The 27,972-nt window shown below is 48.5% G+C and overlaps 1 protein-coding gene and 1 long non-coding RNA gene across 5 annotated transcripts in view; one reads left to right on the top strand and one right to left on the bottom strand.

Moving 5' to 3' along the window:
* KAZN (kazrin, periplakin interacting protein) overlaps positions 1–27,972 on the top strand; it is a 1,338,251-nt gene that overhangs the window by 1,134,521 nt on the left and 175,758 nt on the right. The gene's annotated exons all lie outside the window — the stretch shown is intronic.
* Positions 73–27,972, bottom strand: part of LOC147356417 (uncharacterized) — a 31,701-nt gene continuing 3,801 nt past the window's right edge. For 2 of the 3 annotated variants that reach the window (XR_015143245.1, XR_015143244.1), the window contains exons 2-4: positions 14,327–17,998; positions 7,449–7,530; positions 73–6,521 (exon numbers count right to left, since the gene is read on the bottom strand). This is a non-coding gene — a long non-coding RNA (uncharacterized LOC147356417). The remainder of the gene's footprint in view (positions 6,522–7,448; positions 7,531–14,326; positions 17,999–27,972) is intronic. The other variant, XR_015143246.1, reaches the window with a different exon arrangement.

Raw genomic sequence — 27,972 nt, forward strand, 5'->3', positions numbered from 1 at the left:
TTTTCCTCCTTCCTCCCTCTACCTCACTGGTGACCTCTCCCATCTTCCATGCCTCTTGCTCACTATACTGGGCCAAGGGGCAGCCCCAGAATCTAAAGTGCAGCCATGGGGCTATCTTTGGATCTTTCTAGCATTGGTTCCCCCCAACCAATTCCCAGCTTTCCCCTGCCATGCCTTATATGCTGAGCACATGCTCCAGGCTCTGGGCAACTCTGCCAGCCAGGAAGTGCCTACCGCCCTTGATTAGCATAAGCAACGTGCTTTCCTTGGCTGGGTCTGGAGCTGTTGCAGCCTAATTAGCAAAGCCGCCAGATCAGCAGGGCCTCTCATTAACACTGATCCGATCTGTGTCTCAGCTGCTGAAGCCCCCACAGTCTGTCCCTCAGCAACCTTCCCCCAGGATCACCAGGACTCTGGTGGGGGAGGGAGTGACAGCCAAAAAGGGCCATCCCATGCCCTGTCATCTGCTGATGTGTAACCCCGGCAGGGGCTCATCATCCTGGAGGGCAGGGCTGGGGCTGGGTGGGGGCAGGGGGAGGCCCCTCTGGAAGTTCGATGCAGGCTTCCTGTCCCAAGTCTTTTTTGCCCTTCTATCATGCAATGAGTCTGTGCTAGGAGCTGTAAAAGATGCTGATATGGGTCATGATGCTCAGTATCAGTAAGCTCCATCCCAGACTTCCCTGGTGGTCCAGTGGTTAAGAATCCGCCTGCCAATGCAGGGGACATGGGGTTCGATCCCTGGTCCAGGAAGTTTCCACATGCCATGGGGCAACTAAGCCTGGAAGCCACAACTACTGAGCCCATGTGCCCTGAAGTCTGTGCTCTGCAACAAGAGAAGCCACTGTAATAGGAAGCCCAAACACCATGACTAGAGAGTAGCCCGGACTCACTGCAACTAGAGGAAGCCTATGCACAGCAATGAAGACACAGCACAGCCAAAAAGAAACAAATAAATTCAATTTTAAAATCAAAACCAATACAATATTGTAAAGTAAAAAAAAGTAAATGCATACAAAATAAAAAAGAAAGCTCCATCTCTTCCTCCAAGCCCTTGCTCTGTGGCCGGGACCTCTGCCACAAACCCCCTCACTGGTCAGCCCTGGGAGTGTAGCTAGGTCAGCTGAGAGCACCCGAGGCCAGAGAATAAGAGCAAGTGAAGGGGAAAGTGAGCAGCAGCTGCTTAGGTTTAGGTAATCAGAAGGGCTTCTCGGAGGAGGGGCCATTTTAGCTGAGATGCAATTGACAAGGAAAAGTTGGCCAGACAACTCTCTGGAGGAGAGGAGTTCCAGGACAAGGAACAGTGAGTGCAAATGAGAAAAAAAGATGTGTCTTTTAAAAAAGGGAAGGCCAGTGTGCAAAGAGCTTGGTAGGGAGTTGGAGAGGGCTGGGTAATAAGAAGGAAGGACTAGTCTGGTGAAGGAAGGACTAGTCTAGTGAATGATTGAATGAATCAGAGTTGAAAGCAGTGAGGGACTTCGCTGGTGGTCCAGTGGCTAAGACCTCATGCTCCCAATGCAGGGTTCCCAGGTCTGATTGCTGGTCAGGGCACTGGATCCCATGTGCCACAACTAAGAGTTTGCATACCACAACTAAGACCCGGTGCAGCCAAATAATATATATCTATTTTTTTAATTGAAAGCAGTGAGAAACCACTAGGAACTGGGGTAAGGAGTAAAGCTTTCTAGAAGACACGAGGCTTCCTTCTGCTCCCCTGTCATAGAACAGATTCTGTGTAGTGAGAGAGAAGAGGGAGACCGCGGACAGTGGCAGGTGAGAAGCAGACAGTTACAACAGTGTCGGTGGTGGAACTCCTAACTCTTTTATGACAAGTCCCAGTGAATGAGCCAGGCACCAAATAATGCCTGAACTTCTGGCTGTCACAACAACTCTGCAGTGGGGTACTGTACAGTCAGCAGACTGAGGTGCAGAGAGGTTAAGGTGGTTGACCAAGGCGCATCCTTCATATGTGATAGAGCCAGGCATTGGGCCCATACATGCTCCTGATTATTCCTGAGTGAGCGTGCATCTTTGCATTTGCTTAGGGAGCCAGCAGACCTGCTGTGCTACATGACTGGCAGCCCAAGTTCCTGCCAAAAGCCATGTATTTGTCCCTGGGAAAAACTTGTTCCGTGGCACTGGGGAGCTTTGACCCACCAGATCTGCTGGTTGGAAGCTCAGAGCAGCTATCCAGATTGTTGAGTATCTTTCCACAGTAAACATTTGTCACTCATTTGGGCCACACTGCATGCAAACTTCCTTGCTATGCTTGGAGAAGCTCCAGTTGCTTTAAGGCAGAGCCTGCTTCTCTCAATCAAGTTGAAAATATTTGTTTTCCCAGCATCCCTTGCAGCTAAGGAATGAATCTGTAACCTAGTCTCCAATCAGATGCAAACATCTGGAAGCCAAGGACCCAAAGAAGAGGCAAGTAGTACAAAATTTGGATTCAGTTTCCAAAGACTGTGGTAGCACACGTCAGCCCACTGTCAGTGATGGCAGTCAAGATAGAGCTTCTGTGCCCAGCAGAATGGACTGATCATAGGACTAGTTCAGTGGTTTGATTTGGGGGCATTAATTTTGTTTATAACAATTTTTAAACTAGTTATTTATTGGGCTGCACCGGGTCTTAGTTGCAGCATGTGGGATCTTTAGTTGTGCATGCAGGATCTTTAGTTGCAGCATGTGGGATCTAGTTCTCTGACAAGGGATCAAACTTGAGTCCCCTGCATTGGGAGCGCAGAGTCTTAGCCAGTGGACCATCAGGGAAGTCCTGGGGCATTAATCTTGGTTTCAGCCCTCCAAGCCTGACTCTCCCATTCTCCAGGAGATGTATGAATTGGCCAAACATCGCTTTTCTGTTCAAATTAGCTAGAATTGGTTTCTGTTGCTTGCAACCAACAACTCTGATGAGTACACTCTCAATAGGCCTCATCAGGTCATTAGAGAAGGGAACTCTGGTTGGGGCGGAGGGCAGGCTTGGACTGTGCCAAGCAGATCCAGGGGATAGCCTCAAAACTCCCAGAGGAGGGGCAGGGAGCTGTCATTTCTGGGGCAAAGAGAAGGACTTTGGCAGACACTCCTGAGGATCTCAGACTGCTTAGCCACATGAGCCTCCATAGGATTTTCTTGTGATCTGGATTCCAGACATAGACTGGCAAGAACCTAACTTTTTTGAAAGCTACATAATGTGGGGATGGAGGTGGAGGGAAGAGAGGTTGGGTATTGGATTTTGGCTTTTCCATTCACTGCTGCTGCTGCTGCTAAATCACTTCAGTTGTGTCCGACTCTGTGTGACCCCACAGACAGCAGCCCACCAGGCTCCCCCGTCCCTGGGATTCTCCAGGCAAGAACACTGGAGTGGGTTGCCATTTCCTTCTCCAATGCATGAAAGTGAAAAGTGAAAGGGAAGTCGCTCGGTCGTGTCCGACTCCTAGCAACCCCATGGACTGCAGCCTACCAGGCTCCTCCGTCCATGGGATTTTCTAGGCAAAAGTCCTGGAGTGGGGTGCCATTGCCTTCTCCGCTAGCACTCATTTAACCTCTCTGAGCCTCCATTTCCTCATATGTGGACTAGGGCATAGCAGTTGAAATGCTGTCATCTGTAAATACTTAACACCCAACTCCAGCTGACATAAAAAAAAAATGAAGATATTCATTAGAGTCATGACACTGCACTTGAAGATGTAGTTCAACTTGACCTTTGGCTCTGTCTCCTTTCTTGGTGATTCTCTTGGCTCTGCCCTACTCTGGGCATCAGTTGCCTCCTCAGGCTGGAAGTGAGATGGCTGGTGAAGTTCTGACACTGTATCTGGTCAGGACAACCTCAGAGAAAGAAAAGGTGTTCTTGTAAGCCATCCAGTCAGGAAGAGCTTTCCCAGCAGTTTATAGCAAACACTCCACCCATCTCATTGGTTCAAAATCAGTCACATGACCATTCTCCAACCAATAGCTGTCACCAAGAGAATACCATATACTGATAGGCTTGGGCCTAAACTCCTGAACCAATCACTGGCCAGGGTTATGAGATTATCACCATTGGCTTAAAACATCAGTTCTCAGACTTTTGTCCAGCATCTTGATGGTACATCTTCAAAAATTAGAGAGGACTCCAACAAGCTTTTGTTTGTGTGGATTATATTTATTGATGTTTACCATTTTAGAAATTAAAACTCAAAAAGATCAAATATTTGTTTTTAAAATAATAATAAACAACCCATTATACTTGTTACTATAAATAACATATTTTATGAATAAGAATTATACTTTCCCAAAAAAAAGTTAGTGAAAAGAGTAGCGTTATTTTCTACTTTTGCAAATCTTTTTGAAATGTCACTCCACAGAAGACAGCAGGGTTCTCATACCTGCTTCTGCACTCAGGTTGTCTCAATGTGTTATTTTGGTTGTACTTGATGAAGAAAATTCAACCTCATGCAGATACGTGGTTGGGAAGGGGAGGCCCTCACAGACCTCCTAGAAGGATCCCAGGAACCCCACCTGTCCTCAGAACACACCTTGACAACCACTTGCTTAAGCTAAGCAAGATTTGCAGAGATAATAATCACCCTATTTCATAGCATTGTTGAGAGAAAACTAAGGGAGATTATGTATGTAAATCGCTTAACACAGGGTTCAGTAAATTGTGTCTGGGAGGGAGGAAGGACCTCAGGTAAAAGCCTCAGGTAACAATCCATTACCCAGAAGAACTGACTTCTCAGTTCCTTTCCCCAGGGTCCCTCCACCCACACACGTCCCATTATGCCATTCTTGCTACATCTCTATAAGCAGAAATACAATGAAATTGCCACAGAAAGGAAAATGAGAGCATTGTTCAACAGAGGGGAAGATCAAACCAAGCTGTCCATCTCAAGCACCTGATCAGAATCAGTGTTTCCCTCATCAGAAAGAGAGGCAGAAGCCAGAGCTGACACAACCTGGGGATCAGGGTGAGCCTCGGATTTGCTGACAGTCCCTCACAAGGGCAGAATGGAGGCCCTTTCTCAGGAGTGGCTGTGCAGATAGTGCAAGATACAGTCCCAGGTCCAGAGGCCAAAGCAAAGCATCAGAGTCCAGCAGCCTGTCAGCAGGTTGGGGTTGGAAATGGGACTCTGAAAACTGGATGGTGTCAGAAAGTCAGAGCAGGGCAAGAGAGAGCACAGGGGGCCTTGGTGATTCAGGAGAAGAGCAAGAGAGTTCAGACCAAAGTCAGCACTTCTGGCTTGCAGGAAGCAGCTACAGCACTTGTGTGCATATGTTCACAGGGTACAGGGCTGAGAGGAGAAAGTGATGGTGTGATAGACTGGCCACACAGCACAGCTTTCAGAATGACCCAGTTTTAAAAGACACTAAGCGACCTCACTTTCACTTTTCACTTTCATGCATTGGAGAAGGAAATGGCAACCCACTTCAGTGTTCTTGCCTGGAGAATCCCAGGGATGGGGGAGCCTGTTGGGCTGCCGTTTATGGGATCGCACAGAGTTGGACACGACTGAAGCGACTTAGCAGCAGCAAGAGGGTAGGACCTTGTATCTCCAACAAAATGTCCAAGAATTTCCCACGCTTCAGCATCTGATTGCGTCTCCCAGACTGCCCCTTGCTCCCAGGAGTGGCTCCCAAAGCTTTTAGCTGACCAAGCGTTTGGATTTGGGGCTCAGAACCTGCTCCCCCCACAGACAGCTGAAGGAGCTCTGCTCTGAAGCTCAAGGGACACTGGCTCTAGCTCCCAGTCTGTGCCATGTCACTGTGTCATTTAGAGCTTGTCACCTTCCCTCCTGGTAACTCAGGTCTCCCATCTGTGGGTGGATAAAAGCATCATGGAGGACACCCCAGAATGTGTGCTGAATGAGGGGCTTGAGGACCCAGAAACAAGCAGGGTGGAGTATTCCACTAAGTCAGGTTCATGGTGGGGACCAGGGAGGCAGTAAGCCAGCCAAGTTCCCAGCACCTGGGAACTTTGGGGTTACGCACCTGGTGACGTGTCCCATCTCAGCCCTTGTAACACGTTTCTAGAGCCCCTTACCCTGGTGAACCTACAGGTGTTTGCCAGCTTCTGACCTGATAAAGATCAAGGTCTTCCAACTGGGTATTAGGGTAGTGAGGCCTGTGAACCTGGGTGTGTGTGTGTGTGTAAGCGAGCTCCATTGGAGCACATGGGCTTTCTCTACTGCAGCACACAGGCTTCTCTTGTTGTGGTGCATGGGCTTAGTTGCCCCGTGGCACGTGGAATATTAGTTCCCCAACCAGATATCAAACCTGTGTCCCCCGCACTGGAAGGTGGATTCTCAACCATTGGACCTCCAGGGAAGTCCCAAGGCCTGTGAACTTGGATCTGGACCGTGAGGAATGATCTGAAGGGAAAGAAGCCAATTTTGGTCGCAGGCTTAATCTCTTTCATCCAAATGTGGGATTGGAGAGTCAAATAGGAAAAAAGTGAATGATTCCTGTGTGATACATCAAGCCACAGTCAGATGTTTTAACTACATACGTGACTTCCTGTCCACAGGGTAGGTATCATGGTCTCAAGGAAACTGAAAGAGAAGTGCAGTATTTTAGCCAAGATCATGGAACCAGGATGTGGCCCTCCACTCTCCTATGCGTTACCCACTTTCCCCTCGCCTCTGCCCTCCTCCATCTCATCGCCTCATTCTCCTCCCTACTCTCCTCCCTCCCGCCTCCTCCTCTCCCTCCAGGCCCCTGTAATGTCCCCAAGACACCTCAGCCCCCGCTGCTCCCTCCCTCGGGAGGTGGGAGCTGCCCCTTAAGAAGCGCTGTCCTCATTTCACTCTCCCTCTGTGACCCTGTATTTCCGCCCTGGGCATTCAGAGTGGCAGGTTCCCACCGCCCTCTCCTTTCTGCCAACAAAAGCCAGCCCGCCTGTAATCCTACTTTCCTGCCCGCCCCCTCCATCCTCCAAAGTAGTGTCTTTCTTCCCACATTCTTCCTCCCCTGCTCCAGCCCTGTGGCTGCCTTCAAAGCAGGCCCCTGGGGCTTAGGCCAAGTTCACCAGAAAGGCCCGGTATGGCCAGGGAGGCAGAGGCTGGTGACCCGCGTGCCCCTGGGGCTCACTCTTGTTTGCTCTCCCTGCTGGCTGCACATTTCAGTTTTGCGGCACGTTGCAGGTAGGGACGGTGCCAAGAGGAGGGGGCCACCTCAGAGCCACCACCAGAGCCAGCGTTCTGCCTCCAAATCAGAACAGCTTCTTAGGGAGCCATTGTCACCCCTGCCCCAAGCCTGGTTTTCAGCCCCCTGGGAGATATCTTGTACTTTTCATATGCATTTAGGGAGAGGCTAACAGCTCTGGCTCTGTAGTCAGTTCTGCCACTTTGCATGAATTGAGACCAATCAGTGACTCCATTTGACCATCTGCAAAATGGGCACAAGGGTAGTAACTACCCAATAGGGTCATCAGGAGGACTGCACGTCTGTAAAGAGCTTAGGCGTGAGCTCTGACTCACAGGAAGAGCCTAGCAAGTGGGTTCAGCTGCTACCATGATGAGGTCTATCTGGTGTCTTCTGTTGTCTGGAAATGGGAAGATCCTAAAAGGAGAAGGATGCAGGCATGGTTAATTCAGAGAAGAAAGTCTTCTTACCCAGACCGCCATGATTCCAAGGTTGGATACAGTGCCTATTTGGGTATGTTGCACTAACTGCCCACGAATATGTTTATTCAACAAATAATTGAGCGTCTACTCTGTAGGAGACACAGTCTCAAGGGCCAGGACACAGTGGTGACACAAGATAGGGATGGCCCCTGTCCTCAGGTTGCTCACTGTCTGGTGGAGAAAGACACCCCATGAGCACTAACAAATGATCTCAGAGATGCAAAAGTGCCGTGACAAATAGAACACACGGTCATCACTTGGTGATGCCTGGGGAGCACGGTCATCACTTGGTGATGCCTGGGGGGAGAGGCTGCTCCAGGAAAGTGGTGGGAGCAGGGCCCCTCTGGAGAGCTGGCATCTGACTGAGACTTGGATAGGGAGAGGGACCTGGACACAGCCGTGACAGGGACAGAGCAGTCAGAAGGCGCAGGCCCTGAGGTAGGAAGCAGCTTGGCTTAGTCACGAGACAACAGGAAGGCCAGTGGAGATTAGTGACTGGAGTCCAGAGTGGGAAAGGCTGGAGCTGAGGCTGGGGGTGGGGGGCAGGGATATAGCATGTCCCTCACGCCATTGTCAGGGTTCAGAGTTTACCCAAACAGCCAGGAGTAGATGGTGAAGGGGTCTAGGCAGAGAGTCCCATGGTCTGACTCGCTTTATGTCTGGCTTTTGGGTGGAGAGTGGATAGAGTGGGAATAAGATGGAGGCAGGGAGGCCACCCGGAAGCTATTGCGATGTCCCTGAAGAGAGATGACAGCAGCTTAGCCCAGGGCGGCAGCGGTTGGAGTGGTGTGGTGAGAAGCTATGGATTCAAGATACGTTTGGAGGGGGAGCCGACAGGATCCGCTAGCGGGTGGGTCCGTCCAGGTCACACCCAAGAACAGTCACAGTGGGAGAAGCTCCCCCACAGCCCAGGGGCCAAGGTCAGGTTTCAAAGGACTGTTAAATCTGTGTTCCCATAGCTGCCTCTCTTTGGCGTGGCAAAGGTTCACCCTTCTGTCTCCCAACAGACAGGGCGCACATACTTAAGGAAAGCAGAGTAACACACGGAGTTACGGGGATGGAAACCCACGGGTCCCCTCTCTTCAGAGTGCAGCGAGGCTCTCCAGCGGTGGCAGGCGCTTTCTGCTAATAAAACTGATAAAGGCAATTTATGCAGGTGTATATAATATGCACATGCAGAAGCCCGATCCTCAGGGCCCCATAGGGACACAGGGGCCAGCCAAGGGCGCAGCACCTGGAAAGCCTGTGCTAACAGTCAGGTGTGTGCCTGTCTGAGGTTGCTGGGGGCAGACAGGGACCGGGGCATGCTTTGATGGACACAGTCTTTATAGGCCAGAAAATCCAAAGTGCCGAGAACTGCAATTTTTTTATCTTCCACATTATTTCCAAAGGAAGCCTAATATGCAGCTGGAATTAGAAAAATACAGGACCTTGTACCAGCTTTACGGCCATCCTGCAAAATGGCATCATGGAGCCCAGGTGAAGGCAGCAAAAGTCCTTGTTTGAAATTCCCACCCACAGGGAATGAAGGGCGCAGACAGGTGGACCCCCTGGAGCAGAACATGGCCTGGTTTTGTTATTGCTGTTGTCACTTTGGGTTTAGAAAATTGAGGCAGTTGTCCTGGGAGACAAATAAATTATAAATAACCCTTAGGATGCCAGGCTCAGAAAATGCAAGGAAAAAAAAAAAAACTGCTGACAACACGTTCACGCTTGTTAACTCAAACACAGGATCCAAACTGTACTTTTTGAGGACGGAAGCTGTGAAGTGGCAGGTTTTGTCCAGTGGCCCTAAGGACCATTGAGCACCAGCTTCCAGTGTAGAGTCCCCTTTTGCCTCAACCCTGCAGGTGGGCACCCTCGGGTCGTGGCAGTTAGGTGGGGCACCCCTTCTCCCTGCCTGTGGAGCTCCTGCTTTGGCTTCGAGGGGCAGGCTTTGCTGCGGGCACTTAGGGGACCAGAGGTCAGGATTCCTCTTCCCCAGTGCATTTGCCAGATGGGCAGCCAGAGGATGAAAACAGACCGAGACCTGCTTGTCTGTCTCTTGGTGACTAAAGATGGGGTGCTGGAGAGTGAAGTGTGAATCTACCTGCTGGCCTGAAAGACGGGTGCACTGTGCCCCCCACCACCCCTGGGTGTGCACATGCGTGCGTGCGTGTGTTCTCAGTTGTGTCCCACTCTTTGGGACCCCAAAGGCAAAGATTACTGGAGTGGGTTGCCATTTTCTCCTCTAGGGGATCTTCCTGACCCAGAGATCAAACCCACATTTACTGCATCTCCTACATTGGCAGGCAGATCCTTTACCACTGCACTACCTGGGAAGCCCACCCCTGGGTATAGGCTTTGTAAAAAGTTGCTTTATTTGAAAATCAATTTTAAAACATTGCACCAGAAACAAAATGTAATTTACAAAATCACAACCCTATTAATCTCACATGAATAGGTAGCATTTATTGAACCCTTACTCTGCGGCAGACGCTGTTCCAAGTGCTTTCTTTACATGTATTTACGCACTTAACCCAATGGGGGAGGCAACATTATTGCTCCATTTTACAGATGAGGCAACTAAAGCCCTCAGAGCTTAAGCAATCTGCTTAATGTCATATAGCTGGGGCAGGATTCCATCCACTTTTTTGGCTGTGCTGGGTCTTTGTTGCTGTGCAGCCTTTTCTCTAGTGGAGGGCGGGGGCTACTCTATAGTTGTGGGGCACTGGCTTCTCATTGCAGTGGCTTCTCTTGTTACAGAGCATGGCTCTAGAGCGTATGGGCTTCAATAGTTGTGGCACATGAGCTCAACATTTGTGGCTCCCAGGCTTTAGAGCACAGACTCAGTGGTTGTGGGGCATGGGCTTAGCTGCTCCATGGCATGTGTGATCTTCCTTCAGATCAGGGATCGAACCCACATCTCCTACACCAGCAGGCCAATTCTTTACCACTGAGCCACCAGAGAAGCCAGGATTCTTAATCTCCCCGTCTCCAGTGCCTGACACCCTGTAAGCACCCGGAAACTGTTATCACCAGTGGGAAGTTGGCTAGCTGATTGGTTGGTTAGCAGGGTGATGAGTTACTTGGCCTGATTAGGCTGAAGAATTGTTAGGGGCCCAGTTTTGAGTCCACAGACCCAGGTTCCAATCTTAGTGCAGCCACTGCCTAGCTGTGTGGCCTTGTGGGAATCATTACCCCCATGGGCCCCAGTTTTCCTCATTCATAAAATGGGCAGAGGAGTCACCCTACCCTGTAGGGTTTGGGCTGTGGATTAGAGGAGATAACTGCATATAAAAGCCTGGTGCATGGCAGCTGCTCAATAATGGTCACTGAGAGCAGTCTCCAATCTTTCTGGCACCAGGGACCCGTGTCATGGAAGACAGTTTTTTCCCACGGATTGGGGGTGGGGGGTGCAGTTTGGGTGCACTCATCAGGAGTGCACAGCCTAGATCCCTCACATGCGCAGTTCACAGGTGGGTTTGTGCTCCTATGAAAATCCAGTGCTTGCACTGATCTGATAGGAGGCAGAGCTCAGGCAGTAACGTGAGCAACGTGGAGCAGCTATAAATACAGATGAAGCTTTGCTTAGTTGCCCACCACTCGCCTCCTGCTGTGTAGTCCAGTTCCTAACAGGCCACAGACCGGTACCAGTCCTTGGCCCAGAGTTGGGGACCCCTGACTGCCAGGCTGTGGCCCAGCTGTCAGTGCAGCTTTGCATCCCGGTACCAAGAAAGTGACACCTGCACATCAGCTTGCAGGATTCAAGCCAGCTGTGCTGGCCCCAGCTGGTCACAGCACAAACAGGTCCATTCCCTGCTGGAGAAGCCACTGCTTGAGTCTTTCCAGGCACAAACGGAGTTGTTTTCCATCCATCCCTCATAAGTGCACCTTCCTGCAGGTGCTGCTGGCCCCAAAGCTAGCTGTTCCCCATGGGGCAGAAAATGCACTTTTGAGTAGGAAAACTCTACTGCTTGGCCTTGCTGCCACCTGCAAAACAGGACCTGGTCCCAAGGGCCTGCACTGGAGAAAGAAAGGGCCCCAGGCCCGCATCCAGAACATCCTCCGAGGGTCTGCTAACCGAACATTAATAAGGGTGAACCAAATAGTTCATGCAAATATTTCATAAGAAAATAACATATGTGGACTCCCCTGGTGGTCCTGGGGTTACGACTCTGAGCTTCCACTACGGGGCACAGGTTCAATCCTTGGTTAGGTAAGTTCACATGCCATGTGCAGTGTGGTCAAAAAGAAAAAATGCTTCCAAAAGAAAAAAAAGGAAAATAACATATGTGAATTCTGCTTACTGTTAACTGCCCAGTGGAACTTCTCTGTGAATGGTGGACAGTTTGACAGTCAATGTGATTGCATTCAGAGTATACTGGGTTTTTTTTTCACTTTCTCACACTCTCTTCCCTGAAGCTCGGTGGCCTTCCTAATTGTCTTAAGCGGATGTTGAAATGCGTTTTTATTCCTTGTCTTGCTTGGCAGAGTTGGGACTGGAGCAGGCCACCAGGAGCATTCCTGGTAGTAAGGCTCAGAAGTGAGCCCTGCAGGAAATACAGTGACACAGACCAATAGAACGGAAATGAGAGCTCAGAAATAAATCCATGCGCTCTCCAGTGAGCTAGCATTTGACAGGGGAGCCAGGAATACTCAGTAGGGAAAATAATAAATAGTGTTGGGAAAATTGGATGTTCACATGCAAAGGAATGCGAGTGGACTCCACAGAAATTAACTCAAAATGGATTAAATAAGATGTAAACACAGAACTATAAAACTCCTAGAAGAAAACATAGGGGTAAAGCTCCTTGACGTTGATCTTAGCAATGTTTTTTGGAGGTATGACACTGAAAGCACAAGCAACAAAAGCAGACGTCAACAGGTGAGACTAAATCAAACTAAAAATCTTCTGTGCAACAAAGGAAACGACAAAAGGAAAAGGCAGCCTCTAGAATGGGATTAAATATTTCTGAACCACATACCTGACAAGGGGTTAATTATCCAAAATATAAAAGGAACTCATACCACTCAATAGCAAAAAGACAAATATCCAATTTTAAAATGCGCCAAATCCCTAAGCAGACATTTTTCCAAAGAAGACATACATACAATAGATACATGAAAATGTGCTCAACATCACTAGTCATCTGGGAAGTGCAAGTCAAAATTACAGTGGGGTATCACCGCACACCTGTCATTATATTCTGCTATTTTTAAAAATACAAGAAATAACAAATGTTAGCAAGGATGTGGAGAAAAGGGAACTCTCATGCTGTGGAAGGAATGTGAATAGGTACAGCGACTATGGAAAACAGTACGGAGGTTCCTCAAAACATTAAAAATAGAGCTACCATATGATACAGCAATTCCACTTCTGGGTATTTATCCAAAAGAAATAATAATACTAACTCGAAAATATAGATGCACCCTCATGTTTGTTGCAGCAATATGTACAATAACCAAGACATGGAGCCAACCTAAATGTCCATCAACAGATGCATAAAGAAGTCATGGCAAATTCCCTGGCAGTCAAATGGTTAGGACTCCATGCTTTCTTCCCAGGTGGTGCTAGTGGTAAAGAGACGTACCAGTGCAGGAGATGGAAGAGACGTAGGTTTTATCCCTGGGTCGGGAAGATCCCCTAGAGAAGGAAATGGCAACTCGCTCCAGTATTCTTGCCTGGAGAATCCCATGGACAGAGGAGCCTGGCGGGTTACAGTCCACAGGGTTGCACGGGGTCAGAGGACATGACTGAAGCGACTTAGCATGCACCTGTGGTTAGGACTCCATGCTTTCACTGCTGAGGGAGCAAGTTCAGTCCCTGGTCAGGGAACTAAGATCCCACAAGCCACACAGTATGGCTAAAAATAAAGTTGTGAGATATATATGTAAATATGTGTATATATACATATGTATATATATGTGTGTGTGTGTGTGTATACATATATACGTATATATATGAGTATTATTCAGCCATTAAAAACAGAAGGAAATCTTACCATTTCCAACAACACAGATGAACCTGGAGGACATTATGCTAAGTGAAATAAGCCAGACAGAGAAAGACAAATGCCTAAATACCATATGGTCTCACTTATACATGGAATCTTGAAACAAAAGTCAAATTTATAATAACAAAGAGAATGGTGGTTACCAGGGGTTAGTGGGCAGTGGGGTTGGTGGGGGTGAAGGGAATGAGGAGATGTTTAACACAGGAGACAAACTTCCAGTTATAAAAGGAGGAAGCTCTGGGGATCTAATGCACAGCATGGTGACTATAGCTAGCACTATTCTATTATATACTTGAAAGTTGCTAGGAAAATAGAACTTCAGCATCGTCACCATAACAACACCACAGTGATAATTGTGTGAGGTGAAGGATGTGTTAACTAACCTTGTCATGGTAAATATTTTGCAATATATACATGTATCAAATGATCACATTATACACCTTAAACTTACACAATGTTGCATGTCAATTATATCTTAATAAAACAGAGGGTGGTGGGCAAATAAGAAAGAAAGAAGCAAGCCACTGCATGGCTGGTGACCTGGGAGAAGTAGCCCAATGCTGAACAGGAGTCCAGAGTTTATTGAATAATCCAGACATTTTGCTTTCTGCCCCATAAAATGAAAATGTTAACAGGGGCATGTTAATATTTTTTCAGCATCACAAAATGTAAAAAGTGAAAGCACAGGTGATTAGTTGAAACACGAAAGAAATCTTTAAAAATCATGGTGCTCACCGACTGTCTCCCTCCCCTAGTGATCCCATCACTTTCTCGAGGACAAGCTGGTGACCCTCGGTGCTCATCCCTGAGGGGAGGCGACAGTGAAATAATCCCAGGCTGCCCTCATCATGGAACCACTCGATATGCCTCCTTCTTTTGAAGACCTGGAAGGGGAGGTGTCTCTGAAACAGAATATGTGGGTCAAATTGAAGTATTCAATCTGGTCCTCCCTCCACCCTCTCCCTTCCCTACCCTCCCACTCCTGTGCTGGCATTTAAAATGAAGCCCCGGACTTTGCTGGTGGTCCAGTGGTTAAGAATCCACCTGCCAACGCAGGGGACATCAGTTCAATCCCTAGACCGGGAAGGTTCCACATGCCATGGGGCCACTAAACCCACGTGCTGCAACTGCTGAGCCCACACTCTAGAGCCCGTGCTCTGCAACAAGAGAAGCCATCGCGATGAGAAGCCTGTGCACCCTGCAACTAGAGACTAGCCCCCCGCTTGCTGCAACTAGAGAAAGCCTGAGCACAGCAAGGAAGACCCAGAACAGCCAAAAATAAATAGAAAGAAAGAAAGAAATAGGATGCACATGCTTGGTAAAGGCTGAGACAGCTCTGAGATGCTGCCCCAGGAGGCCAATTGAGTTTGAAAAAATGCTCTGGGTACAAAGACAAGGCATGCCCAGGCATGTCCTAAACTGCTTCCGGAAAGAAGTGTCCTCTGAGCTCGGTTGGAGGGACAGACAAAAGGGGTTTAATGGAAGAGAGAACACAGCAGGCAGGGGACATGGAGCGAGCAAAGTCCTGGTGATGTTAAAGCCGGGGTGGGGGCGGGGAAGCAGGGGCGCTGCAAATGGAGCTGCATTTCCAGAAATCTGGCTAGCTGAGTATCCACCTGAGTGGAGGGGCACCCTGCCTCCACCCCCATCTTCCCCTAGAGCGGGTATGCCCCCTCCTGAACGTCCCCGGTGCCTGTTTTCATGGATGCTGTGAACTGGGCTTTGTTCTCTCAGCCTGGGCTAGGACTCTATTTGATGTGTCACAGCTTCTGCACTAACTCTGTGCCAGGATCTGCCTGCTTTATTTCATTTACTCTTGAGGACAACTCACCTAGAATGTTCTAGAGACACAACAGCACAACAGTTAAGAGTATGTGCTATGCTAGGGGGAAGGATTCAGAGAAGCAAGAGTTAGGAAGTTTGAGATAGACACATACACACTGTTTATGTGTGTATATTTAACATGGATGTGTATATTAACATGTATATATTTAACATGGATACCCAAGAAGGACCTACTCTATAGCACAGGAAACTCTGTTCAGTGTTATGTGGCATCCTGGATGGGAGGCGAGTTTGGGGGAGAATGGATACATGTGTATATATGGCTGAGTCCCCTTGCTATTCACCTGAAGCTATCATAACATTCTCTGTTAATCAGCTCTAAGTGAGTGCTTAGTCACTCAGTCGTGTCTGACTCTTTGCAACCCCATGGACTACAGCCTGCCAGGCTCCTCTGTCCGTGGGATTCTCCAGGCAAGAATACTGTAGTGGGTAGCCATTCCTTTTTCCAGGAGATCTTCCCGACCCAGGGATCGAACCCAGGTCTCCCACATTGCAGACAAATTCTTTACCTTCTGAGTCACTAGGGAAGCTCTAATCACCAATACCCCAATATAAAATGCAAAGTTTAATTTAAAAAAAGAAGACCATGTGCTGGAACCAGACTGCCTGAGTTCAAATCTCACATTCTTTCCTTATTAGTAGTATCCTTGGGAAAGTTAAAGTTAATTTACCACTCCTATCTCAAAGTTTCCTCACTATAGAATTGGGAATAATCGTAGTATATACTTTGTAGGACTTCTATGAGGATTAAATTCATCACATATAATTCAGTACCTGGTACTGAAGTTCTGCACGGTAAGTTCTATGTGAGATAACTGTTAGTACTCTTATTATTCCATTGAACAGGTAAAGAAACTGAGGCTCTGAGAATTTAAGTGATTCCTCCAAGGTCACAAAGTTTCCTCTAGGTTTGCAAGGATTCCCCAAGGGTTGCCCTCTCTCTCCCAGGCTTGACTTAGAACCCTTACAAGCTGGACTTAAAGAGCCTTTACACCCTGCCCACAGTCTCCTCCTCCAACATCAAGCCCTTGCTTCCCACCCAGTACCCTTCCCCCTAACAGAAGCCACCTCGTCTCGGATGTGTGCCCCTGTGTCTGTTACTGCCGCCATACCTTTGTTTAGGCTGTTTCCTCTGCCCAAAATGCTCCCCTCCGCATCTCTGCCCAGCCTGATCTCTGCCCTCAAGACCCTGTGGATATATCTGGTGGGGGGAGCCCCTCCTCTGCACTTCTGGGTGCCTCCTCTTCAGCTGGCCACCTCCCACCCCCATGCCCTCAGAGAGCCAAGGCCACATTTTACACATCCCAGCTTTCTCCCGCCCTGCCTAACACGATGCTCAGAGTGCTGTCATTTCCAGCATGGGTGACCCTCCCTCTTAGGATCCGGTTCCTAGCCCAGGGCTATTTGGATTCAGCTCAGTTTCTCAACCTCAGCACTACTGATGTTTGGGGCCCAATAATTCTTTGTTGTGGGGACTGTCCTGTGCATCATAGGATGTTTTGCAGCATCCCCAGCCTCTACCCATTAGATGCTGGTAGTAACTCCCCTCTCTCATTGTGACAAACAGAAATGTCTCCAGGCATGGCCCAATGTCCCCTATGGGGCAAAGCTGCCCCACATTGAGAACCAATGATAACCAGAATTTCCCCAGGGGTGGCCAAGATGAGCAAGGGGCGACTTTAGCATGGGAGGGTGCAGAGGGGGAGCCTGAATCCCCCAAACCTACATGCAGGGAGGTCACAGAGACCAGGAAGAGTGGTTGAGATGGTGAATGAGCAGGAGCGTACCCACCTCCTGCCCATCACAGCCAGGTGGAAATGTGGTCCAGCTTTTGCCATATCTTGAAACTCTTCAAAAGAAGCCAGAAGTCCTATCTTTTACATGAAATTCCCTGATTCTTATTTACAAAACAGAAACAGACTCACAGACTTAGAGAATGAATGTACGGTTGGTTACCAGTGGGGAAGAGTTGGAGGGGAGGAATAGACTGGGAGTTTGGGACTGACATGTACACATTGCTATATTTAAAATAGGTAACCAAGGCTTCCCTGGTGGCGCAGTGGTAAAGAATCCACCTGCCAATACAGGAGACATGAGTTCTATCCCTGATCCGGGAAGATCCCACATGCCAAGGAGCAGCTAAGCTCATGCACCACCACTACTGAGCCTGCGCTTTAGAGCCCATGTCCGGCAACCACTGAAACCAGCGCTCTGTAGAGCCCACGCTCTGCAACAAGAGAAGCCGCTGAAGGAGAAGCCCCCACACTGCAACTGGAGTAGCCCCCATTCACTGCAGCTGAAACCTGCACACCAACGAAGACCCAGCACAGCCAAAAATAAATAACTAATAAGAGCTAAGAGTCGGACACGACTGATCGACTTCACTTTCACTTTTGACTTTCATGCATTGGAGGAGGAAATGGCAACCCACTCCAGTGTTCTTGCCTGGAGAATCCCAGGGACGGCGGGGCCTGGTGGGCTGCCATCTATGGGGTCACACAGAGTCGGACTCGACTGAAGCAACTTAGCAGCAGCAGCAGCAGCAGCAGCAGCAAGAGCCTACTGTAAGGGGAAAAAAAAAAAGAATTAAAAAAAAAAATTCCCTGTTTCTTGAATGTTGGCAACTAATATGAATTCTTTTTAAAACCTGTGGGGAAAACCAGAATATGTCTGTGAGTTTTGCAACCTTTCCTATAGACTGAACTTCCATCCTAGAAGCTTCAGGCAGCTCATACCTCTGAGGCCAGAGGGTCCCCATTCTCTCTGCAGTGGTTTATGTCTCAGGCACTATGCACAAACCCCACACTAGGACTCTGGACCACACAGATAGTCTCTGTGCCCACACGGGCTCCTCCAGCCCAATTTCAAAGAAGTGGAAGGTTCTAAATTCCCAAGTGACAGAGAATATGGCAAGTACCCCTGGAAGGGGATCAAGAAGCCTGAGCTCTCATCCAACCCTGGCATTGATTTGCTGCGTGACCTTGAGCAATCATTCGCCCTCTCTGAGCTTCAGTTTCCTCCTCTGTCACATGTTTATAGGATGAAGAAAGAGAAGGCAGGATGAATGCTCTCTGTTCCTGGGACTTAAATGAGTATTTCATCTTGGCAGCACAGAGTCCCAGCTGGCCCCCAGTGCTCAACGGGCATTCTTGTCCTCAGACTGACCTAGGCAGGGACAAGCTGGTTCCACCTCCCAGCTCAGGAATCCTGCGTGTCAAAGCGGGGAGTCTGGGTCACCCTGATGGACTCTTTTCTCTGTGCAATTGGGTTATGGATGCTGGAGGTTGTTCCAAGAGTGGAATCCACCATTCTGTCACTAGGAAGAGTCAGACTGTTGGCCCTGCTAGTGCCTATGGCAAAGTTCTGGGTTAGTGAGACCCAGCAGAGCCATAAATTAATAAATAAGGTAATAAATTTTAAAATAAATAAAATAGATAACTAACAAGAGCCTACTGTTAAAAAAAAAAAAAGAATTTTTAAAAAAGAAAAAAATTCAATCCTGCCCACAGGTTCATGGCCATAAGATGGCTCAGGTGGGCAAGCCTGCACGTGGCCCATCTGCAACCCTCGGGCAGTTTCCCAGGGAGCTCTGCAACTGAGAGGAGCCTCCCTTAAGCTGATAGGAGTGGAGGGGTTCTGGGAGATCTTTTTATCCAAACTCCTAATTGTATAGACGGGGGAACTGAGGCCCAAGGTCACCTAGACAACAGAACGAACACCGACATCTCCTGACTCCCTGACCAGTGCTCCTTCTGATCTAGCATCGGGCTATTCCGGAAGTGGGCGCTGGTGAGAAGCACAGAGTGGCAGATAGACAGACACTCAGACAAGCACTGGCTTTGCCTGTCACCAACTGTGGTTTAAGACCAGTGGTTGTGGACTCCATGCTTAGGACACCTAGGCGGCGGACACACTGTTACCATGTGGGCTGGAATGGGGGTTCTATCACCTGGCCTCCTGATTTTTCCAAAATAAAGCTAAATAGCTGATTTTTTTGGTATAAATTTTCCTCAGTTTTAAATGTTGGCCACTGGTGTTTTAAATGCCTTCTATTGGAGTGCTAGGAAAAGAAAACACATTTATAGGCCATAGCTGGCTCCAGGGCTACCAGTTTGCAACCTCTGCTCGCTTCTCTTACCCTCAGTTTACCCTACTTTAAAATGGGTATCATAACAGGATCCCTCTCTTAAGAGGGCAGTTGAGGGATTAAATGAAATGAAACCACTAGAGGGCCCATCTTACCCCTGGGCCCACAGTGAAAGGCAGCTAGTATTTGTTAAGACACTTTTCACAGGAGAAATGGGAAGGGGCTTGTTAAGTTCAGCACAAGGCAACTGGGAGGTCCTGAGCCAGAACTTGGGATCTTTCCATCAGTCTGCAAACTTGAGCGCTTGTTGCATGCCTCGTGCCACGGGCATGTGTCAATTTAAAACCCTATGGGGAGGGAGGTGGGAGGGGGGGGTTCAGGATGGGGAACACGTGTTCACCCGTGGCGGATTCATGCTGATGTATGGCAAAACCAATACAGTATTGTAAAGTAATTAGCCTCCAATTAAAATAAATAAATTTATATTAAAAAAAAAAACCTGTCCCCGCCGTGAATTTACAGGGGAGGCAGGGTTGATCTTCATCCCAGGAACCTCAGAACATCCCTCCAGTGGGCCTCTCATCCGAGAGAAACATCCTACTTTCAAAGGTCGGGTCTTTAAAAACAAAAAGAATGCAGCTCTTTTTACATTAGAAACATATTTCTGCTTGTTTATTTCAATGAGAAACTTCACGGGGAAAATGACTGTCCTTCCTACTTATCTGTTCAACAAATCTGCCTCCCAAAAACAAGTGCCAAAGATATTAAAAGGACACTTCTGGGAAAAGAAGAATTTAGAATAAGTTCTAATTAGTCCCTGTGGGATTAGGGGCCATGGACAATTTCTACCCTGAGAACCTAGAGACCAGGGCCTAAGGTTACATCCTGATGTCCAGGGTGCAAAACGTTCTTCCTCCTGGGCTTGGCCCACACAGGGGCCGCTGGGGGCAGCGTCAGGCCCATTCCTGGCTTTGCTGGAGGCCTTGCAGCCACAGAACCCTTTATCTGCTGTGCGGTGCTGACTTAGGCTGTGCGAGCTCTGCCTACAGGGTGGGAGAAGCCTGGAGTCGGCTCTGGCTGAGCAGGCAGGTAAAGCCCATAATTACAGGAAAGCAGCCTGGGGCATGTGTGGACAGGCCTCCTGGAGCCCAGGCAGGTGGCCTCCCAACTAGGGAGGGCCCCAGGGTTCACACTCTGCGTGCAAAAAGCCATCGGGGTGGGGGAAGGGTAGTTATGTAACCGCGGTGTGTGTGTGTGTGTGTGTGTGTGTGTGTGTCTGTGTCTGTGTCTGTGTGTGTGTCTGTGTTAGTCGCTCAGCCGTGTATGATTCCCTTCTCTGTCCATGGAATTCTCCAGGCAAGATCACCCAAATGGGTCATACAGCCACTGAGAAACTGGCACTACACTCCACAGCCTCATTCCTCCCCACCCACTCAGAAGGACATGAAGAACTAGCACTCCTTGCTCCAGGCAACGGCGGTGGCCCTCACCTTTATCAGCGTCAGGGTTACCTGGAGAGGGCTGTTGAAAGACTTGTCAGGCCTCACCCCAGGAATTTCTGACTCAGGAGGTGGGGGTGGGGAAAAGGATTTACATTTCTCAAAAATGCACAGGAAGGGTGCTGATACAGCTGGTTCAGGGACGCCACTTTGAGAACCACTGCTGTAGGGCTTTCTGAGGTCAGTCTACTTGGGCCCCTGATTTGCTGTGTGTCTCTAGGCAAATATCTGCGACTCTCTGGACTTTTTTTTTTCCCCCTCAGAGGGAGAAGCCAGCTTTTTCTTTGAACAGATAAACCCCACCTCGATGTTGAGATGCCTAATTACTGTTTGCAGGTAGCTCAGAGATGGTTGGATGGCATCACCGACTCAATGGACATGAATTTGAGCAAGCTCGGGGAGATGGTGAAGGACAGGGAAGCCTGGTGTGCTGTAGTCCATAGGGTTGCAAAGAGTTAGACATGACTGAGTGACTGAACAACAGAGACCTTCACGGGAAAGATCCAGGCCTTTGCACAAGGGTCTTTCTCCATGGTTCCAACTTGCTTGTGGCCACTGTGACAGCAGTTGCTTTAGGACAGATTGGCACCTTAAACCTTAAAGAGACAGGCCAGGCCAAGATCTCTCGCCCTCAGTTCTCCTGCATGCACAAATCTTGAAGCTGTTTGCTAGCCTGGGCTTTGGGACAATTTTGTTTCCCTGGGGAAGGACTCATCACTGCCCCAGAGATAAGGCCTCTGCAGCACAGACAGTCATAATCAAAGTCATAATCAAAGCCAGCTTTTTCTTTGAACAGATAAACAGATAAATCAACAGATAAACAGATAAATCAAAGCCAGCAATTCTGTCTCATCTGAATATCCAGGTTGACTACACTCAGGGACCTTCCCCATAGTATCTAAGACAGGAGTGGACTCATGGCACGTGTGGGTGGACCCAGTGAAATAAACAAGGAAATAAGCAAATGGTTCCCTAACTGAACCGGCCCTGCAGCCCGGCTATCTGTTTGGCCTTCTGCAGTTACGTGGGCTTTCCTACCCCTGGTCTCTTTTGTTCTTCACAGGACAGTTGTGGAGAGACAGGCAAGTGTTCTTATCCCCATTTCACTGGTGGGGAAACTGAGGCCCCAGGAAGGTGGTCTGACTTGCCCAACTCTGAAAGAGCAGTGTAGAACTCCATGCCGCAGACCCTTGCAAGCTCTCCCAAGTCTAATTGGTGTTCTTTTCCATGTTCTAAGAGCCATTCTGCAGATAATTGCTGTGGAGATGAAGCTGGGAGAGGGGTGATCTAGGAATCCAGGTCCTTCCTGTTTCCAGGAAGGGAGAACACTTTCTTCTTGGCTTCCCACGTGGCACTAGTGGTAAAGAACCTGCCTGCCAGTTCAGGAGATGGAGGAGACAAGGACTCGATCCCTGGGTCAGGAAGATCCGCTGGAGAAGGAAATGGCCGCCCACCACGTGGTGTCACATGCTGGTAGACCCCGGGTGCCCGTGGCACGCTAACCTGCATGGTGCTTTACAGCCGGAGCTCAGGATGGTGCCTAGCACATGGTTGGTACACAGTCAGTGTTTGTTGAGTCAATGATTGAATAAACGAAGACAGACATGGTTGAAATACTGAGTCTAAACTTACCAGCTGTGTGATCTTAGACAAAGCCTTCCACCTATCTAAGCCTCGGTTTCTTCAACCGTAAGATCAGAAAAATGATAATTTTTATAATAATACAAAATAGTGGCATAATAATTAAGAAAACTGGCTCTGGAGGCAGAATTGCCTGCTTGTAACTCCTGGCTTCATCCTATTGTACTGTGTGACTTCAGGCAAGCTACAGAAACTCTCTGTTCCTTGGCTTCCTCACTGATAAAATGAGGATTGTGAGAGTACTTACACAGTGTTGTGAGAATTAAAATAAACTAATATGTATAAAGTGCTCCATCTAATATTATGTGTGCCTGGGTGCTCAGTCACTTCAGTCATGTCCAACTCTTTGCAACCCTGTGAACTGTAGCCCACCAGGCTCCTCTGTCCATGGAATTCTCCATATTGAAATGGGTTGCTGTTTCCTTCTTCAGAGGATCTTCCCAACCCAGGGATTGAACACTTCTCCTGCATTGCAGATGGATACTTTACCCACTGAGCCACCTGAGAAGCCCAACCAAATACTATAAATAACCCTTAACAATGATGATTCTATCTGTGCGCCAATAAATTAAATTGTAACATTGAAGTAATGAGAATGACTCACTGGACATGAGTTTGAACAAACTCAGGGAGATAGTAAAGGACAGGGAAGCCTGGTATGCTGCAGTCCATGGGGTCACAGAGTCAGACATGACTTAGCAACTGAACAATAATGAGTACATAACAGAGTGCCTGGTACAGAGGTGGAAGGGCTCAGTAAACATTATTCTTTATTTTAAAATTAATTAATTAATTAATTTGGTTGCATCACGTGTTAGAGGCAGCACTTGAGGTATCTTGGTTGCATCCTGTGGGATTTTTGCTGCAGCACAGGGACTCCCTGATTGTGGCACGTGGACTCGTTGCTCTGGTGCATGTGGGATCTTAGTTCCTTGACCAGGGATCAATCATGCAGCCCCCTGCGTTGCAAGGCAGATTCTTAACCACTGGACTACCGGGGAAGTCCCAATAAACATTATTCTTATCTTGGGCACTCACTGGGCCACAGCCTCTGTGTTTCTTGACTCACACATAGGACATGGAGACATGGGGCCTGAAAATTGTGGTGGTGAACCTAGTGGTCCTGTTCCCAGGAACCAACAGCCCCAGTTGAGGACCCCAGTTGAGGAAGGGGAAGTACTGCCAGTGGCCACTGGGGGCAGCAGAGGCCCCATCCCCAGATGCCTGCTGAGGGTTCCCTGAAGTCTTCCTGACTTCAGGAGTTAATCATGGAAGGGTTGACCATTCCACTATGCCCACAATTCTCCATAACCCTGTGGTGCAAGGTATTCTACCAGAGAACACCCCTCATTTCTGAGGGTTAGAATCCCAACCCCGCGTTTACCAGCCACATCACCTGGGATAAGTCCTTTGTCTTCCCTAAACTTCAGTTTTCTCATCTGGGACATGGGGATAGGGTGCAGGGTTGAATGAGCTAGAAAGGACAGTCCCTGGGGTGAAGTAAGGGCTCAGTCAATGACATTGTTACCAAGGTAGCTTGATGGTTATTAGCCCAGACCCTGCAGCCAGACTACATTAAGCTTGAGTCCTGCCTACATCACTTAATGGCTGTGTGCCTTTGGGTAAATGACTCAACTTCTGTGTCTGTTCGTAAAATTTGTAAAATGAGGATGATAATAACAGTACATATAATTCTCAGAATTGTTGGGAAGGTTATATAGTAAGCACTATGTAAATGTTTGCCAATATTATTATTAGAAGTCATAGTATTTTGATGTTATTGTTATTTATTCTGAATGCTGTGTGTGTTCAGTTGCTAAGTCATGTCCAACTCTTTGGGACCCCATAGACTGTAGCCCACCAGGCTCCTCTCTCCGTGGGATTTTCCAGGCAAGAATACTGGAGTGGGTTGCCATTTCCTTCTCTAGGGAATCTTCCAGACTCAGGGATCAAACCCATGTCTCTTGCGTCTTCTGAATTGGCAGGCAGATTCTTTACCACTTGAGCCACCCGGGAAGCCCAATGATCCTGAATAAGCTGCAACATTTCAACTTTCTGTAGAAACCTCTCTGTTTGATAAGAACTTGCTCAAAAGAGCCTTAGAGAAAATGGGAGAGATGTGGCTTCTGGATGAGGAAGGAATTTTTCCTTTTGGTGCAATTCAGAATCTAATTTGGGATACACGATGGTCTGACAGGCAGGGCACGGAGGCCAGCTGTACTTGGTGAAAACACTTCAATGTCTGGATCTGGGATAAGCATCTGCCTCCAGGGCAGGTCCTCTGGAAACCTCCAGAGAGGATCAAGATCCTCGACAGGTCGTTTGGGGCCCAGGAAAGATCAGCAAAGGTATCGGTGATCCCATGACAGGCACACAAAAGTCTCCAGCCAAGAAGGCCTCCCCAGGACAGATGGCAGGATGGACAGGGGGTAAAATCCTCCAGCCTCCAAGGGCTGAGGTCTAAGAAAGTTTGAGGGGAAAATACCAGTCTAATCCTTCCCACTGCACCTGTGCCCCAGGGTCCTACAGGGATGGCCGAGTGAAGAAGATATTGGTACCATCCCCACGGTGGCCTTGGCCACAGAGGCATCCTGGGGCCTGCTGGAAGGACTTCTGTGAAATAGATCACAAGCTGCAGATCTCCATGGAGATAGCAGAGTGCTTATCTGGCTCAAAAGCAAAAGACACGTCGCTCTGGCCTCCTCCAGCCATGTCTTCAAGCTCACTTTTTTGAGGGTTTATTTTGTACAAAGCACCATTCAGGGCTTCCCCGGTGGCTCAGTGGTAAAGAATCTACCTGCCAATGCAGGAGATGTGGGTTCGATCCCCGAGTCAGAAAGATCCCGTGGAGAAGGAAATGACAACCTGCTCCAGTACTCTTGCCTGGAGAATCCCATGGACAGAGAAGCCTGGCGGGCTACAGTTCATGGGGTCACAAAAGAGTTGGATGCAACTTAGCGATGACAACAACAAGCACCATTCAGAGCTCTGCATGTCCAAAAACCTCCTACCACAACCCTGCAAAGTAATGACCACAATCACCTCCATCTGACAGAAGAGGAGCCCAAGGCTTCTGGGCTAAAATCGTGTGTTCTAGATTGTACACTCGTGTGTGTCAGAGCTGGGATTTGAGTCCTGGTCTCTCTGCCTCCAGAGAATGTGTCCCCAGCCTCCGGGGGTGTGCAGCATCCCGGATGGCCTTCACGAATCCTTGCCTCCTGGTGGTCACACTGTCTTGTCACCCCTCCCATCCACCTAGTGATTCCCTTCTAATGAACAGAACAGGGGAAAGGTGATGGATGCCATGTTCAAGATTAAGTTACAGTGTCAGACAAAAAAGGAGAAATACCTTATGACATCCCTTATATGCAGAATCTAAAACCATGAGACAAATGAACTTATCTACAAAACAGAAACCGACTCACAAGCTTAGAGAATGAACTTATGGTTGCCAGGGAGGAAGGATGGAGGAAGAGACAATTAGGAAGTTTGTGATCAGCATGTACACACTGCTATATTTAAAATGGGTAACCAACAAGGACCTGCTGTATCGCATAGGGAGAACTCTGCTCAGTGCCAAGTGGCAGCTGGATGGGAGGGGAGTTTGGGTGAGGATGGACACGTGGATATATATGGCTGAGTCCCTTTGCTGTCCATCTCAAACTATCACAACATTGTTAATTGGCTAGACCCCAATACAAAATAAAAAGTATTGTTTTAAAAATTAGGTTACAGAGACAGCAGTCTCCATCTTGTGCATGCCCTCTCTTGCTCTTTCCTGGAGCCCAAGGTGGAAGCAAGCTGCAATTTTTCGAGAAGATCTACAGCTCTATGGCCAAGAATGGAGCCACTGAGCTCCACTGAGCTCCACTGAGCTCAGTGGTGGCTTTACCACTGAGCCACCAGGGAAGCCCTGAATGGTGCTTCATACAAAGTAAACCTTCAAAAAAGTGAGCTTGAAGACATGGCTGGAGGAGGCCAGAGCGACATGTTGTGGCTTCAGGGCCCAGAGCCAAGGAGGTGTGGAGGGTCTCAGTCCAACACAAGAAACTGAGTCTTGCTAGGGAGTAGTTGCTCCCCAAGGAGAGCCCTAAGTTGAATGGAGCCCTGGCTGACACCTTGCCGGCAGTCTACCCAGAAGCCCTAAACCTGAGGCACCCAGCTAGGCCACCCTGGTCTCCTGACCCACAGAAACTGACAGATAATAAATGCTTGTTGTCTCAAGCCTCTGCAATTTGGGGTGATTTGTCACGCAGCAATAGATAACGAATACACTTGCTATCACTACTAGCAACACACACAAAACACACATACCCCCACAGCCACCATGAGAAGGATTAAAACAGACCCACTCACCCATATTGGGCAGAGCTGGGAACACCCTCCTCTGCTAATCCAGCCCTTCGTTTTGCTTTTGCCGGTGAGGGCGCTTAGATGCAGAGACAGAAGGACCCTTTTCCACAGGTACACACAAGCTAGGTGATTACTACCAAGGTCTCCAGACTCCAGGAATTCACGAGGGTGTTACAGACAAAACGGTACAGTCTTGAGAATCCACTGTTGCTACCTTCTCTTAGTGCCAGGTGTTTGAAGAGAGTAATTTTGGCTAGAAGATATCAGTTAAACCTCTTCTACAAATACTAAAGACATAGTCAAGAAAAAAAAACCCTCAAAAATTCCAGTGGATTCAAATATTCAACTTCAAGCAGATATTGAATATAGTGGGGTTTTAAATATAAGATTTCTGGGTTCTGTTCCTTAAGTCAAATATATCTTGTCACATCTCTTGCTCCTGTGATCTAAAGGAAGTTTCCTTGGGAATGAAGAGGCGCTGTGAATGGGAATTGCACTGACCCCTGATGTCCCTGATCCCCAGCCTCTGTTTTCTTTGGTGGTGCCCTGTTGGCCTGAGGTCAGGGTCATGGGGACACTGTCTGGCCTCAAAGCTTTTAACTAGAGCAGCCTCCCAACCCTTGGGCTGGGTTGCCAATCCCCACCCCCACCCCCCCCACTTTGAATTCTCACTATGCCTTTGCTCCTTATGAGTAGTCAGGAGGACTGGAGGGGACAATTCCTATAGCCTTTCTCCTCACCCAAAATCCTCCTTTCCCACTGCCTTACAGAGGCTGGACACGGTGTACCCAGAGGGACAGAGAGAGCCAAACCTCAGGCCCAGCTGTCTCCAACATCAATTCTCAGCATCCCCCAGGCAGGCCAGCAGGTCTTCTAGGAGAAGGCCCCGCTACATAATTTGTGGGTCCCAATGCAAAATGAACGTGTGAGGCCCCTAGTTCAAAACTAATTTAAGA

This window comes from Bos grunniens, chromosome 16 (assembly GCF_055505025.1).
Source record: "Bos grunniens cultivar Pamir isolate PY7600 chromosome 16, Bosgru_T2T1.0, whole genome shotgun sequence".
Taxonomy (NCBI): domain Eukaryota; kingdom Metazoa; phylum Chordata; class Mammalia; order Artiodactyla; family Bovidae; genus Bos; species Bos grunniens.